Here is a 16964-nt window from a genome sequence, read left to right as displayed (position 1 = left end):
TTTGAATGAAAAGACAATTTGTTGGGGAAAAACATCTGAGGAACTTTATTTATAGGTAACTTTCAAGGAATGCTCCTTACCTAACCTTAAACATAAGGAAAGGGCAAAGCGATGTTATCTTTTAGGTCAGGATAATAAACAGAGTTTTCTATTTTCTTTCCTCTTTTGTAAGCAGTGACACTTGAGAAGTTTCTCACCAGCAGGTTTCTGTCCCCTGCCTGAAAATTATCTGACTGACATCAGCTAAACAGGGGTGGGGCGCGATGGGAGCAGCTCCCCTGTGCTCTAGAGAGTATGCTGTGAACTGACTGAAGTGGGGGCCACTCATTTTATTTCTGCTCGTTTTTTTTTTTTTTCAGTTCAATTGGAAGATATCTCTGATCCCTGAATATTTCAAGAAAGATAAAAAAGAATTAGATTTGAGCATCTGTGTGAGGCTTGGACAAAGTCCAAAGGTAGAGGTCCAGAGGGTGGGAGTGGAGAGGGTATGGGGAGACTCACCTTGGGGCCCTGGTTGCTGTGCATTTGGCCTGCACCTTAGCTGTGGCAGATTTGCAGATTTCCCTTCTCTGTCTTGTGCAGACTTGATGTTTCAGTCACATAAACACCACATAAATAACAATGGTCTCATAAGGCTATAATGGAGCTGAAAAATCACTATTGCTTAGTGAGATCTTAGGAGATATGACGTCACAGCATAATGAATTACTTTGTGTTTGTGGTGACGCTGGTTGTAAACAAACCTAGTGTCCTGCCAAGAGTATTAAAGTATACATGTACAATTATCACAGTATGTTATTCTTGATAATGACAGTAAACAACTGTTACTGATTTATGTACTTACTATACTTTTTTCATATTTTATATTGTGCTCTTTTTACTTACCAAACCAAAAGTGTGTGGTGACCCATGCATGGAATCCCAGCACTCTGGGAGGCTAAAGTAGAAGGATCACAAGTTCAAGCCCCTGCTGGGCAGCTTAGTGATCTGGTGAGTCCCTGTCTCAAAACAAAACAATAAAAAAAGAGCTTGGGATGTAGCTCAGTGAGAAGGCCCTGGCTTCAATCTCTACTAACACACACACACTCACACACACAAAAGGAAGAAAAAATAGTTTACTATAAAAGAGTAAAACAATATGTTCTCTTACATTGCAATAGCCTAGCACATCTTCCGTTTACTGCATCTCTTGATTGCAGGAAGAGCCCCTCTCAGTAACTAAGTTTGTGTAAGTATGTGCTATTATGTTCCCACATTGAAAAAAAACTGCCTAGTGATACATATCTCAGACATAGCCACATTGTTAAGCAGCACATGACTGTACATGAGGCTTAGAAAAAACGCCTCAAGCAAATTCTAAGAAATAATAGACTGGCTTTTGAGCTAAGCTCTCTGGACTCCAACTTCAGTATTGCCATCATTATTCTATAGCATAAGACTTCACAAATATTCTCAGGTGCCATCAGAGTATGTGCCTGGGATGACAGAGACTTCTGGAGAACAATATTGTGGGTCTCTCTAATTAACCACAATCTGATGTTCAAGCTGTAGGGATTCTTTGAAAAGAGGTTATATGGCCACAATAAATTGGCAAATGGCCCATAAGCCTCATCCAGCCCATCACTAGGTTTATACGGCTAGTGAGTTAACATTGGTTTCCATATTTTTAAATGCTTGAAGGGAGTGGGAGGGACAAAAGAAGAATACTCTTTTCTGACATTATCTGATATTTGTTTCAGGTTGCATAAATAAAGTTTTATTAGAACACAGCCATGCTCGTATACAATTGATTATTTTTTCTTTTTTCTTTTTCTGGCACTGGGGATTGAACTCAGGACCTGGCGCTTGCCAGGCAGGCACCGTGCCATTGAGCTGTATACCCAGCCCATATCCAATTGATTCTTCTTCTTCTTCTTCTTTTTTTTTTTTTTTTTTTAGCAGTAACAATGTTTATTGTATCATTCAGCCAAGGAAACACTCTTAATTTAAGGAGAGTAAGAAAACATTAGGAATTCCTAGAGTACTACTACAAATGCTATTTGTACAGTAAGAATTAAACCAGTCAATCATTTTGGTCATCATCCCAATCTTTCTTCCCACTTGGAGGCTTGGGTCCACCAGCTGGTTTTGCCACGATGATCTGATCAACTCTAAGTACAGTGACTGCAGCATTAGTAGCCAATTTGATAGCCCAGTATTTTCCCAGGTAAGTATCTAGAACACCAGCTTCCAACATGTCCTTTACTGCAGGAACTTCAGCCTCAATATCTAATCCAACATTTTTGTTTCCTTCTTGATGTACTACATAAAGTTTAGAGATTACTTCATTGGCCTTAACTCCAGAGTTCTCTGCCAGTGCCCGTGGGATAGCTTCAAAAGCCTCAGCAAACTTCTTAATAGCATACTGTTCAAGTCCAGGACAGGTCTCTCCATATGATGTGATCTGTTTGGCCAATTCAATTTCTGTTGCTCCACCTCCAGGTGCAAGACGTTTATCCCTTGTGAGAACTTTGAAAGTGTTAACACCATCATCTACTGCCCTTTCGATATCATCCATCAGATTGTCAGTAGAGCCTCGAAGTACTATAGTAGAAATGGCACCATCTTCTTTTTCATGCTTAAAAACCACCACCTGTGTGTCTCCAACTTCTGAGAGGTAAACGCTGTCACAGTGTCCCATTTCTTCAAGGACAGGAGGAGTCAATCTAGGAAGAGCTGTAGCACCAACTGTTTTACATAGTCTCCTGAGATCCCATTTTGAGTTAAGCCTCACCAGCATGATATTGTATTTGTTTACATAATGAAGAGCCATGTCGGCCACTTTGCCACCTATTACTACGACATTTGCACCAGTATCAGCAATAGCTCTGACATGTGTGTCCACGAGATTTTCTTCTCCTTTACTAAAATTCATCAATTCTTCTGCTATCTTTATCAATACTGTTCCCTTAGTTTCTGTTATCATGCCATCAAAAGGACATGAATACCCTGCAATTTTTGCATCTTTGACAGATGTTACATCGCCTTCAGTTTCTTTCTTAAAAACCATGCCGTGCAATACTGAAGAGGAAAAGATACCAGAGCCCAGAATTTTACAAACTCTGATGTTACCAACATTGAAATGGCCGGAGTCAGGAAAAATAGATACACATGCCTGAGCAATAAGCTTGGCTAGAAATGCTTCATTACTATATTGTTTGCTCATTAAGGAGGTACGAAGTAGAGACGACACTTCCTCTACATCTCGAAGGTTTTTTGCAGAACAACATACCAAATCAGGAAGAATTTCATGAGCTTTTCTGCAGGCTATTTCATAACCTTCTATAACCTCTGAAACTGACAGGCCAATCCTCAGAAGTTCTTCAGCCAATTCCAGAAGAGCTCCAGCAAAGACCAGAACAAAGTTTGGGCCATCTCCAACCTCTTCCTCTTGCATATGAGAGGCCATTGCAATCATTTTTGCAGTAGGATGCTGTACTTCTAGCTCTCTTAAAACAGTTGCTGCATCATTTGTCACAAACAACTTCTCCAGGTAGTTGATAACCATTTTGTTCATTCCATTTGGTCCATATGCTGTACGAGTGGTTTGGGCTAGTTCCTTGCAAGTTTGTATATTTCTATACACAGCCTCTTCTAATCCTGAAAAATGTTTCGCTCCCTCCTTGAGCATCTGGGCAAAGCCCAAGGCCTTGGGGACATGAAGAGCCATCTCTAGGAGGCAGGCAGCGATTCACGTGCTCACGCAGAAGACCCGGAGGAAGCAAGGGTGGGCACAGCCTTCCAATTGATTCTTGCTGTTCAAAGCAGCTGAGGTCTAATAAAGTCACCATAAATATTAAATTAGCAAGTACTAGACCATTGTTCCTAGGGAAAACACAAGATTAGTATCCTGTGAAACTCTGGTCATATTTTTGTCAACTGATCAATACATAAACATTTTATGTTTGTTGTTGTTTAAAGATACCTTGTTTAACATGTATTGTTGATTCATTAACATGGAACTCCTGGCCAACAGCACTGTGAACTCTTTCCTGAATTAAACTTCCGTAACATAATCATTTTATCCCCAAGGTACATCATGGTCCTCTTATACTTAGAAACATCAGATGGTGCTTTAGCACTACAGTGGGGACTGTTTTGAACAACAAAAGTCTAACAAAAAGCGCAAAAATCCAAAAGAAAGAGAGTCCCTGTAAAGGATACTTATTTATAGTATGAGAGTTGAAATAAGATCCAGTGCTGCCCTGTTCACTTTCAGCTGTAAACATGGGTGTCAGATGATTCACATTGCTCTCCCTCTCCTACATGTATCTAAAGGCACCTTGAGTATTAATTTTGAGATTACAGGTAAATTTTAGTAAGCAGCCTAATTTGAAAATACAGAACCCACAAACAATGAGAACTGGCAACAGTGGAATACAAAATATAAAGTATTCACTATATGTCCCTTTATTTAAAACAAAAGTTTGTCCCTGCTATCTGGTATGTTCAGACATCTTCCAAAGAGGGTAAAACAGGTGTGATGGGACCTACTCTCTCATAAGTGTTCAAAGTACAGGGAGCTCATAAGGGAAAACAAAATCAAATCATTTGCAGGGATCAGGAAGCTGGGAGCTCACATAATGGATATGTTTGGAAGGAATCTCCAAACTGTAGGGTAAAATCAATTTCCTGTCTTTGAAAATCTTGTCTTCTCTTACTCATTCAACAAATATTTCTTCCATACACTCCAGTTTTAAGTACTAGTTCTTGGACAGGTTTATTGAAATGTGAGGTGTAAAGAGGAAGGGTCATTGGAAGAAGACAAAAGGGTCTGTCCCACTTACGACTTGGATGATCGTCACTGAAGCTGTCTATTTTAAACTCTGTCTATGTTGGTTATGAGATTGTAATACACAGAAAGGATTTGATACAAGTTATAACCAAAGTAGAAACAAAAATCAGGAGTAGGAAACCTAGCAGGATAGGTGGGCAGGTTAGGTCTGAAAAATAACATAACGCAACTGACAGACCATAGGAACCATAAAACGAGTTTCAAATTTGATTCTGAAGTTCCCATCTCAAAAAAGTGTGTGTATGTTTGTGGACAATGCAGTGAGAAGGGAGATAAAGTCAGTTACAGGAATAAACTCAGGGCAGAAAAGGCTTTCTGAAGCTCTATGAGTCCTTTTTTAGATTTTTTTTTTTTTTTTTGGTACCAGGGATTGAGCTCGGGTCCTTGCACTTGCAAGGCAGGCGGCGGAACCACTGAGCTAAATCCCCGGCCCTATGAGTCCTTTTTTAACAAGAAGGTCCTTAGAATGGACATAGAGGGTAGAAGGTCCCCAGGCCCATAACTGAGCAGATCCTGCTTCCTACCCTGGCTCTGAGAACGTCTCTGATGCAAATGTAACTCTGTGTTTTCATTTGGAACCTAATAAATGTTTAGAATTTACTAAGAAAAGTGTCTACATTTACTTTTCTGATGCCTGGCCATATCCAGAGGAAGAAGCCAAAGTACTAAGAAGAGAGAATGGAATGAATAATTTGGACATGGCCCTACTCATGGAATTCTTTCTTGCCCAGCCTCTGGATGACAATAGGAAGACCTCAGTTCCAGTGTGGGAAACATGGCTTTGTGTGCGGCCCTTTGAGGGAGAGTCCACAGGCCTTAGATACTAGGCTGCTGTGGAGAAGAAAGACTCTGAAGGCAAAGCTAGACGTTTTTTCAGGAAATAGAGTTCACCTTAGCTCATGAACAAGTCACAGCTTTACTCTACAGAGAAGGCTGGAGGTGTTTGCATCCTAGAAAAATTTGAAAGCTCATGTCCATCACTCCACGAAGAAATTCCAGCAGTGCCTACTCTTGTTTCCCCTAAGCCCTGAGTGTAGGGGGTATCTGAAGTCCGTTACATTTACACTGATCTCTAATCTAAGTGACATATTTATTTTTCCTGGAAGCAGAGGCTCAAATATATTAAGAAACTAGAGCCCCAAAATTCTGATCCTAATTGATTTTCCACTAATTATGTGCTATCAACCATAACTACTAGAGCCTACTGCTATCAAAGGTGTAGCCATGTATGGAATATTAATTAAGAGTAGAATGCTGGACACTGGGGGTGTTGTTCTGCCTACCCTCCACCCTAAAGAGACACACATCTCAGAACTGTCAGTTTAACCCAGACATAGATTAATGCAACTCTCAAACATCACAGTGGCCTTGAAATCCTTGTATAAATCAGAGGTTATCCTGGAGACTAAAAAAGTAAACCAACCACCTTACAGTTTGATCTTACAAAGTGGATTTTATTGGAGGAATAACATCAAGGGAGTCTTGGAGTTGGATCTCCTCTTCTTAACCACTGTCAGCCTCAGACAGGAGCCTGTGCAGGCTTCTGAGGAGCCAGGTATGCTAGAGAACAACAGGGACCTAAAAGATTATGCTCAACACTGATCCAATAGCTTTTTGAGGCCCCTCCATAATGTTTTTCACAATGGCTAATTTTATTCCCACCAATAGTATACATTTGTTCCTTTTTCTCCACATCCTTGCTAGAATTCATTATTTTTGTTTGTTTGGTAATAGCCATTCTAGCAGGTGTGAGATGGAATCTCATTATGCTTTTGATTTGAATTTCCCTGATAGCTAATGATATGAAGTATTTTTCAGATATTTATTGGCCAATTTTATTTTTTCTTTTGAAAATTGTTCAGATTATTTGTCTATTTTTTCTTAGATTAATAGATTTTTATTGTGTTTCGAGTACTTTTTATGATCTGATTATTAACACCGTGTCTGAAGAATATTTCCCCCAATTCTGTAGGTGTTCTTTTCACTGTTAATTGTTTCCTTTGCTGTACAGCCTTTTAGTTTGATGTAACTCCACTTGCCAATTTTTGCTTTTGTTTCCTCTGTTTTCAGGGTCCTATTCAGAAAGTCATTGCATGCACCAATGTCTTGAATTATTTTTCCTAAGTTTTGATCTAGTAATTTTAGAGTTTGAGGTTTTACATTAAGGTCTTTGATGCATTTTGAGTTAATTTTTTAAAATTACTTTTTATTAAAATTTTTTTTCCCAGTACCAAAACCAAAATTTTTATTAGTACATGTTTGCAGTACATAATGTTTCTATTCTTCATGGAGAGTTGGTGCATTTACGTTACATGTCCTAATTCTTTTTGCATCTATTTCTTCCTTCTCTCCTTCCATCTCCATATTTTTTTTAATTTTAGTTTGTTAGGATGTCAAGGAGAGAGGTAGGGGTCAAATGTTCATCTTCTGCCTGTGGATACCTAGTTTTCCCAGCACCACTTAAACTACCCCACTCCTGGGTGTATATCCAAAGGAAATGAAGTCCTGGGTACACATTTGAAAGAGATACCTTCATGCCATGTGTCTTGCAGCACTTTTCATAATTGCAAAGAAACAGAATCAGCTTAGGTGACCATCAATAGATGAATGAATGTGAAAATATAGTAAATATATGCAGTTAAGCATTGTTCGACCATAAAGAAGAATGAAGTCCTGTCATTTGAATTAAAATGGATAGAATAGATGGAATGAGAGGACATCGTGTTAAGTGAAATAAGCCAGAAATAGAAAAATAAGTAACAAGTGTAACATGTTCTAACATTGACTTTAAAGTGGAATAGTGGTTGTTAGAGAGACTGGGGAGGTTGCTGGACAGGGAAAGGTGTGAGAGTGCAAGATGAGTGGTTGGATATGACCAATAGGTGCCGTATGTATGTGTGGAAATATACTGAATCTCATTAATGTTATGCACAATTAAAGTGTTAGCCAAAAAGCCGAAGAAAACAAATCAGATGGTAGACTGTGAACACATACATGCTGAGGATTCACTTAAAGGGACTCATCCATTCTAGAGGTCCTGGCTCAGTGGGATTCTAGAATTCCCTGGGAGGCAGCTTTCCCGTGGCTCTTGTTTGCTTATATTTGGAAATACTGAAAAGTTCTGGGGGTGTAAGCAGCAATTGGAGTCTGAACCTAAGACCTCAGCCATTCAAGCTCGTTTACAGATGAAGTCCCTTCACTCTTTCTAGCATGTTCTCCCAAAGGTGAGTATTAGGTAAGGTATTAGGTAAAGACAAGGAGGTATGAGGACAGGGTTCTTTTATCTGGGGAAGAGAAGTGTAGAAAATTAACATTAGTGATTAACTTACATGCAATGTATTTCCTGTCCAGCATGGACAGATAGCTGACAGTTAAAGATTTAAAGGATAGCCTTCTCAAGACATCTTTTTAAAAGCTTAGATATCAATTTGTGAGCAGTTTCTGCTGAGTGACATAACTGTTTTAAGACTTTGCTGTGGATTACTTTGTTCTTATTGTTACTTTGTTTTTGCAGTGCTGGAGATGGAACCCAGGGCCTTGCCCATGCCAGGCAGGTGCAGGGTGTGGTCCCACTGAGTTATTCTCCCAGCCATACCATTTATTATGTTTTAAAAGGGTGGTTCCTGCTTAAGCGAGTAGGTGAGCACTTGAGAATACAGTGCACCTACTAGGACACAAGGGAAGCAGAGTCGACAAGGAAAATGGTCAGAGTAATCTGAAGACAGGAGCTCCAAGGCAATAACTTACAGGTCTGTTAAGGCTGAGGAAAAATGAGCTCTTCATTACAAGCAGAAAGGAACACACGTTATGTGCATTGAGCTTAGAGAGAGAGAGAGAGAGAGAGAGAGAGAGAGAGAGAGAGCGCACAATATCCAGTGCAAATGCTTTTTAAAATTCTTACCCTAATTAAAAATTTCCTCTGGGCTTCACTGATTTTATCTGTCCAATACATGCACATTTAGAGGTCTTGTCTTGCAAGGTCCAAATAGATAAGAAGAAGAGACAATTTGAGACTCCAGCTCTCTCCTCTTGCACCTTTCACTAAGGTGCTCACCCACACTGTCAGATTTTGTTTTTCTAGCTGAACAGAGGTTTCAGTTCAGCAAAAAGCACATCTGGTATTCATTGTGCACTCTAAAGCCTTAGTAGGTGTCTGTGGCTCCTCTGCTGCAGGGATGGTACCTGTTATGGCTTGAATGAGTCCCCCCAAAATTAATATGTTGGAATCTTAGTTCCTCAACATGACAGTATGGCAGGGGGATTGGGCAATTTTGTGGTACAGGGTTGGATCCCTCATAAATTGATTAATGCCTTTCATACAGGAATGAGTTAACTATTGTGAGTGTGTGGCTGTTTTTCTCCTCCATGGGCACTCACTTGCACTTCTGCTTCCTGCCAAGAATCAAAGCACGAGGAGCCCCTTACCCTAAGCAAGCAGATGCACTATGCTCTTGGATTCTCCAGCCTCCAGAACTATGCAGCAAAATAAAAACACCCAATCCCAGGCATTCTCTTGTAGCAACTGAAAACAGACTGGAGCACTCCTTCAAAGGGGGAAGAGCTTCCTTTATTCAGTCGACCCAGACCAGGGGTCGTCCTCCTTGTCCTTATTTTTCTGAGCCCCAAAGTGGAGCTTTGATGGTAGGAAATGATGTGCTCTTCTTCTGCTTCCTTCAGAGGGAAGTCTCATTCTAAAGCAGATTGTCAGGGTCCTGGTTCTCACATTTCTGGAGCTCTGAAATTACGCCAGGGACTGTGTGAATTGTTGGAGACAGAAAGGAGTAAGGTAATGTTTGCCTTAACAGAGATTACAGTTTAGTAGCAGGCCCAGACCAGAGCCAAAACAAATCAAAACAAAACAAAGCAAAAGGCAGACTCAGACAATTACAAAATAACGCAGTGCAACAGAGACACCCTGCAGAGCTCTTTAGAGGGGCTTTCCCTGAGAAGGATCACTTGCTATTAGCTAGGTAGGACAACATTTTCCACTCACCTCTTGTATTGAACTGTTTGGACGTGTTAGCCCAAAGGACTCTGGTTTACCACAGTGGGTGCCTGCTGACAAGGACAGGGAATAAGGGCCGAGCACTCAAAGTAAGCTTGCACCCTGGATGTCTGCTATTTCACTTTTGTTTTGTTTTTTACTCTCCGGAGAGTTCACATTTGGAAAACAAATGTCGATTAAAATGTATCAATTAAGCAAATCTAATTTGTTTTTCTTACAATTTACCAAAAACCACATGTGATTAAAGTTTCTAAATGTTCCAAGAAGACCAATGACACAAAACTGGGAGGGATATATTTCTTATCAAATCAACAATTTTAGTTCATTCAGACAGCTTTATTGTGCTAGGACATGGCTTGCATTGGCCTTTTCTTGGTCCCATTTTTCAGTTAGAAGGTGCTGAAGTAAGCAACTAGTTCTTTTCTCTAGAGAACACTAGCTTGGTGAACTAACTCTGTGTCTGAACACAAGATAGCTGAGGACAATTGCTGATCTTTTTAATGGATGTGCGCACCTATTCCATGTAATTGTTTTCTACCGACTCCAGCCATTCTTGATCCCATGCTCCTTCTCCATGCTATCTTCAGCCCTTCATGAAAGAAATTCATAAATAAAATTTGTTTTCACCAATGAGCTAGGGAATTCAGAAACCCATATCCTCAAGTTAAGCACAAGTGAAAGCCTTACCACCAATCTCTCACTCCCAGAGGACTGTTATCAAGCGCTGTTGATTCCACTTCTAATTATCTTTCTTCCTAAACCCCTTTCCCTGTCATCGCCAGGGCACTCTCCTGGCTCAGGTGCTCATGATCTTTTGTGGGCAAGAGGCTCCACCCTGTTCTCCCTGCCTCAGTCCTGTCTGTTGACTCCAGCCTCCACAACACTTGCAGGGTTTTCTCTTAAAAAGTCGGATCTAATTCTATTGTTCCTCTCTGTCGAAGCTTTCCAAAGCTTCCTCTTGCCTTTGAATATCATTCAGATTCTTTAGAACCTCTCTAGGCCCTGCTCCTGTGGCACCTTCTACAATGTCACTTCCAGCCACATTGAGCCTCCCATTCTCTCACCTCATACCAGACTCCCCCAGGATTCCTGTCTCCCAGTCTGCCCCTCCCTGGAATGCCTTCAGACCCCTCCCTTATCCCTTCATCATTCGCCAACATTCAGCTGTCTTCTCTTTCTCTGGGCTCTGCATGGTAGGGCATTGTTGGACAGCACATATTATTGAAATGCTTTATCTGTCTTCTTGGAAAGACTATAAGCACCTCCAAATCAAGAGGGGAAATACACTCTGTGGTTTTCCTCTGTTGGCACATAGCTGGTCTTGAACTATGTGTGTTGAATGATTAGTTAAGTAGAAATCTGGGGCCAACACTGCTAAATTCCAGAGTCTTTACAAGGAAAGGTATCTGCCAGACCTTGTTTACCTTGCTCATGGATTCTGGCCACCCATGCTTGTATGATGTTAATTTAATTAACATTTACCTTCTACATGCATGTAGTTTGTTTTAGGCAAGTGTTTAGGGAAAAATAAGAAACAGATATTCAGACATAATAATACGTAATGCTTGTGCTGTCTTCTGATTTTTTTATTATTATTTTCTCTATTTTACAGATATGCATGAGAACTGAGGTTGAGTAATGATTTCCCTAAGATCACACAGCTAATATAAATAGTGGTTTGATCCTAGAGACTCTGGTTCTGAAGTCTGTGCTACCACCTGTTAAAGATATGGCCAGTGGTACAAGAATAAAAACATAAACAAAAACAGCTAACAGGCACCAAGTGCTTACCATGTGCTAGGTTCTGTTCTCAAGGCTTCCTTTATGGGGAAAACCAGGCGACTTAACCCAGAAGTACCTTGTCATCCTCATCTGTAAAATGGAATAATAATGCCTTCAATCTTACGGTGTTTGTGATGAGCATTAAATAAGATAAGGCATGGCAAAAGTAGGTAGGTTTTGGAGACTACTAGCTTTAGTGAACAATTATTCATGTAACCTACTGAATACAGTCATCCTTCAGTGTCAAGGGGGAAACTGAGTCCAGGCCCTCCCTCAGATATCAGATTCTGTGAATGCTTCAGACCTTTAAATAAAACGGTGTCATGCTTGCATACAACGTACATAGATTCTCCCTTGATGTTTTTTCTTTTTCAAAGTTTCTTCATTCAGATAAATAAAATTTATTTTTTGTACATAATGTTTACATTCCTTGTGTGGTGTTGTTACATATACATACACATTTACATTTTAATATACATATATACACATATACATTTTGATTCCTTTTTTTATCCCCTTTTCCTCCCCTCCCTCTCCCTCTTCCCTCCCTCTCCCTCTCCCCTCCTTTCATTTCTTTTTTTTTTTTTTGGTACCTGGGATGGAACTCGGGTCCTTGCGCTTGTGCAGCAGGTGGCGAAATCACTTCCCATTTGAGAAAGATCTATCTCCCTACTTCCTATTATCTGTACTTTATCTTGCTCTTTATTTATAATTTGAGCTTCTCATATGAGAAATCATGTGATATTTTAGCTTGTGTGTCTGATTTATTTCACTTACTATTGTGATAATGCAATGTAAGTGCTATGCAAACAGTTGTTATATTGTTTAAGGAGTAATGACAGGAAAATGTCTGTACATGTTCAGTATAGATACTATTTAAAAAATATTTTTGAGCCATGTTTGGTTGCATTGACAGATGTGTTACTCTCCAATGTGGGGGATGACTATACCAAGGAGTGGAGGGTTCTTTTGTTCAATTCAGATAAAAATTATGAATAGACAAAGTTCACCTCTGCTGCTGACCCTGATGCCATTGGTTGACCCCAGTTCATGCCAAATGCCATTGCTAGCCTGTGCCAGGTTCTGCTCTCTATCATTCATCTTCACTGGGTGCTGGTCTCTGGAGCTCTTTAGAGCCAACAGCTTCAAGTGTTTATAGTTTTTTCTTATAAAGGACCTCCCCATCCACACTATTCAGGATAAGAACCTGACTAGATTTACAGGGCCTTCCAAGCCCAAAACAGGACCATTAGAATGAGGCTGCAGCACAGGTATTAGTGCACAAGAGTGATCCTTTCCAAACCAACTCTTAAATGTGAGGAGAAGGCTGCTTATATAACAGGTATAGTCCTGTGATTGGCCCATATTCAAGTATGCTGGTTGGTCTAAATTTGAGCCTGCTGATTGGTCCAAATTGCTCTAAACTCAAGCCTTATTGATTGGTCCAATTTTAATTCTACTGCTTGGTGCAAATTCAAGTCCCCTGCAACCAGGGTAGACATCTTCCAGAGTGGATGCAAGGGATCCAGGATAGTTGCAGCTGGTTCAGCAAAACATCAAGAGATCCAAGCTGCTTAATTGACAGCTATCACATCTCTGCAAAATTGTAGGGCCTAAACCCGAGAACCTTCAGGGAATCTAGCTGTGTTAATCACAACTCACTGAGGTTTGGAGAGGTTGGGAATGTTAATAATAGGCCTGATCTTTACTGCTTTAGAGGTGATTTTCTTACAACTTCTTCAAAGAGGTGGCGGGGTCTGGAAGAGTAGGAGTGGAGAGAAGCACCAAGGCTGACAGATGAGCTACATTTTCTGTCAAAGATGCCCAGAGAGTGGGCACAAGGAAACTCTAGGGGTAGCAGGAGAACACTGGGCACTGGGGCAAGTTGTCCCAGTCCATCCTCTGGGGCCCAACGGAGAGCAAAGGAAAGGGAGAAGGAGGTGTGTGACACCTACTGACCAAACCTCCTGCCACCATAGGATAAAGAGGAGAGTCAGGCCCTTCTGGTCTGTTTCAACTGTACCTGGAAAAATTTGAATCTTGTAGACCTACCTGTTTCAGTGAACCCAGTGGACATGTATAGCTTTAGGGGAGTATAAGTGGTAAAGGAGAAATGACAGCACTGTCTGGTAGGGAATACAGCCTTGGGAGAGTGAGAGAAACTCTCTCAATGAAAGTCTTAAAGCACTCATCTACTTTTTTTGCTGGGAAAAACCTTAAAGGCCCTCCTGGTGACTACTCTTATCCAGCCCTGTGTTCTGGCCCATTTATTGCTATTGTTTAAAACAGCAGGGTTCCTGCCTCAATAAAGCCTGCTTCTACTTCTGGAAATGAGATGCTTCGATTTGGCCATTTTAAAAGTCCCCTTCAGTTCAGTATTTTCTGACTCATGTTCCCTACATCTCTTATACACCAAGAGACTTCTTTAGCCTGTCTTTCCTGGCCATCCCAAAGGAAAGAATGTCCCGTCACTTAGATGTTCTGTTATCTCTCCCACACTGCATTGGATATTCCCCACTCTACTGGAAAATTTGCTTTGTCTCCCAACCTATGTGCCCCAATAAATATTAGGATAATTTCTTCTTATCTACTTGTGTCTAACTACCATCTTATGGCTGTCTCCTTTCTCTGTTTCACTGTTGAGTGACCATTAGCTCCCCACCCATCATCTTACCACTCCCCATAACAGTCCCTCTGTAACAATGTTAGATAGCTTTCCACTGCAGAAGAGGCACAAGATGGAGAATTCCTTAGCCTGTTTAGCAGAGATGGGCTCAATGTTTTAAAGTTAATAGAAGCAGGAAAAACACAGTAAGTCTTCCACTTTGCAAATCAAGGAAAGCCTAAGAAACTGTTTTAAGCATGTTTTGTTTTTATGGTGCTTTGTTTGCTTTTGGAGAGGGTGCAAGGATGGAAAGGGGATACCTAGGGAGGTGTATGAGAAGAGAGAAAAGAGAAAAGGAAAGGAGTGGGAGGAAACACAGGGCACAGGGAATGGGCCACCTGGGAGGCTGAGATAGGACCTTGGAATCAGAAAGCTGGTTTAAAGGAATCCAGAGAGAAAAGTCACAGGAGAGAAATGAGGTGTTTGTGTGGAGAAACAGGGGCCAGGGAGAGAAGAGCCCAAATATCAAGAGATTGAGAGAAGAAGAGGCCAAGAGGTTAGTGTGAACACTGAAATAAGAAATTGCATTCCGCGAGGCGACCTAAGACGAGGAGCTTGGCACTTCGAAATCTCCAAACACAGAGGCGTGATCTAGACTGAAGGACTTTTTTGTGAGTGTATTTTGGTAATTGGGAACTCTGCACTGGGCCTTCTTTTGTTTGCTTCTCACCTTTACTGCTCCTTTCTTCTTTTGTTGCTTAAATGAGGGTTTTGTTTTGGAGGCACTATTCCTCTTATTTCCTGACTTTATCTCCATTTGTACTTTTCTTAGGATGAAATGAGTTTAGGGTCAGAGAAAACCAGAAGGTGGATGAAAGCGAATAAGTAGAGTTACCTGTCTTTGAGGGCTCTTTCTTATTCTGTGAGGTCTGCACGGCACTGTTCAGAAGTCACCAATAAGTTTGACCCTGAAATTTAAATGGCCATTGGTCCTGTGAAAGGCTGGACCTCACAGTGAACTATACACTGAAGCCATTCATGCAAAATGAGCAATCATGGATAGGACTGGTGGATCTTTCATTAAATAGTTCAAAACAAAACAAAACAAAATCAACACACAAAATAATTTCAAAGCAACCTGGAAACACTGTCTGCATCCTACCTTACTAGGGAAATTGTTTTTCCTCTGAAAATTTAGCATCTTCTTTTCTTTCCCTAAGATACAAGGAAGCATATTCCATTTTTAGCACTTGGGGGTCTTGGGATGAAATAGTCTCCAGCTCTCTGAGATAGTTCAACATTTTTCATACTTTCAGGGAGTTTCATTTTTTTTCTTGCTTTAGTAATCCTTACAGACTGTGAACTTTGAATTTCCTGCTTCCTTGGAATGTTATTAACAGTCTATTCATGTTTACATTTTGGAACACTGCAACAAAAAAGAGCTCAGTTATCTTTGTTATTGGAAGACAATTCACCCTGTTAGCCCAGGAAGTAAGGAATCTTGTTTCTCTGGAACAGATGTTAAATCCCCCATTTTCTTAACCATTCATTTCTGCACCAAGTGCTGGGGAGGGCAGAGACCTCAGCGAGCTACAGATCTTGGGTCACCTTCAATTTTAAAAGCCTTAGTTGTTTTTCAATGAGAACTCTCTCAAGTGACAGTCAATAAAAGTTATTTTACACTACTTTCTAAGAAGCTTCCAGCTTTGATTAACACTATAAATAATAGGTACATATGCTGGAAATAAGAAAATGAATACATTATGTTTTGGTAAGTTAATAGTATTTTGTATTGTAACCCTTTGAAAAATTTGAAAAGGGTGGAGCATGTAAAGAAATATAATGAAGAAGAAAAAAACTAGGAACTAGATAGACTGTGGAAGATGTGCCTTTGCCTTAGCCTTGTCACTGCCAACTTTCGGGTGCAAACATCTGGCTATCAAACCTGGTGTGTTAGATTTCTGTTTCTATAACAAAATTCCTGAGCTAAATCAACGTATAAAGATGAAAGGTTTATTGTGGCTCATAGTTTTGGAGATTTCAGTCCAAAACAGGTTGACTCTCATGCTCTTGCTCTGGACCTATGGCAGCACATCATGGTGGGAGTGTTGGGGGAGCAAAGCTGCTTCTCTCTTGGCTCTGATGTGAGAGGAAGAGGAAGGAGCTGGGGTCCCACAACCCCCTTTAAAAAAAGCTTCCAGCTCTCACTAGGCCCCACCTTTTAAAAGTCTCTACCATCTTCCAGTGGCACTATCCTGTAGAACAAGACTTTAACATGGGAGTCTTCTGGGGATATGTAAGATTCAAGCAATAGCTGGGCATGGTGGTGCACACCTGTAATCCCAACACTCTGAGAGACTGAGGCAGAAGGATCTAGATTTTGAGCCCAACCTGGAAAACTTAGTGAATTAGTGAGACCCTGTCTCAGAATAAAAAATTAAAAAATAAATAAAGAGCTAGGGTTATATCTCAGTGCAAAGGCCCTGGGTTCAATGTCCAGTGTCACCCTCCCAAAAATAGCTAAATCATAGCACCTGGATCCCAAACTCATTGCACTGAAGAAGTTTTATCAGCTCTAACAGCTGCTGCTGAGTGGTCGACACCAGAGATGAGGGAATGAAACTACTAGGTACAGTCGATGAAGGGACAACTGGGGGTTATTGGAATAGCAATGTCTGCGAGGATCCCTTTGTCTCCCTTGGAGCAAGCCAAAGAACATATTCTGGATTATTAGACAT

The 16964-nt window shown here is 40.6% G+C and overlaps 1 non-coding gene across 1 annotated transcript; it reads right to left on the bottom strand.

Moving 5' to 3' along the window:
• Positions 1-1925: 1925 nt before the first annotated feature.
• Positions 1926-3761, bottom strand: LOC101714846 (T-complex protein 1 subunit theta). The gene has a single exon (XR_015453463.1). It is a non-coding gene; the product is annotated as a T-complex protein 1 subunit theta (transcript).
• Between the last annotated feature and the right edge of the window lie 13203 nt (positions 3762-16964).

Source organism: Heterocephalus glaber, unplaced genomic scaffold (genome assembly GCF_053883595.1).
Source record: "Heterocephalus glaber isolate CG9 unplaced genomic scaffold, H.glaber_assembly_v1.0 deba00001461, whole genome shotgun sequence".
Taxonomy (NCBI): domain Eukaryota; kingdom Metazoa; phylum Chordata; class Mammalia; order Rodentia; family Bathyergidae; genus Heterocephalus; species Heterocephalus glaber.
The sequence above is the reverse complement of the archived record's forward strand: the minus strand, read 5'-3'. Positions and strand labels throughout refer to the sequence as shown.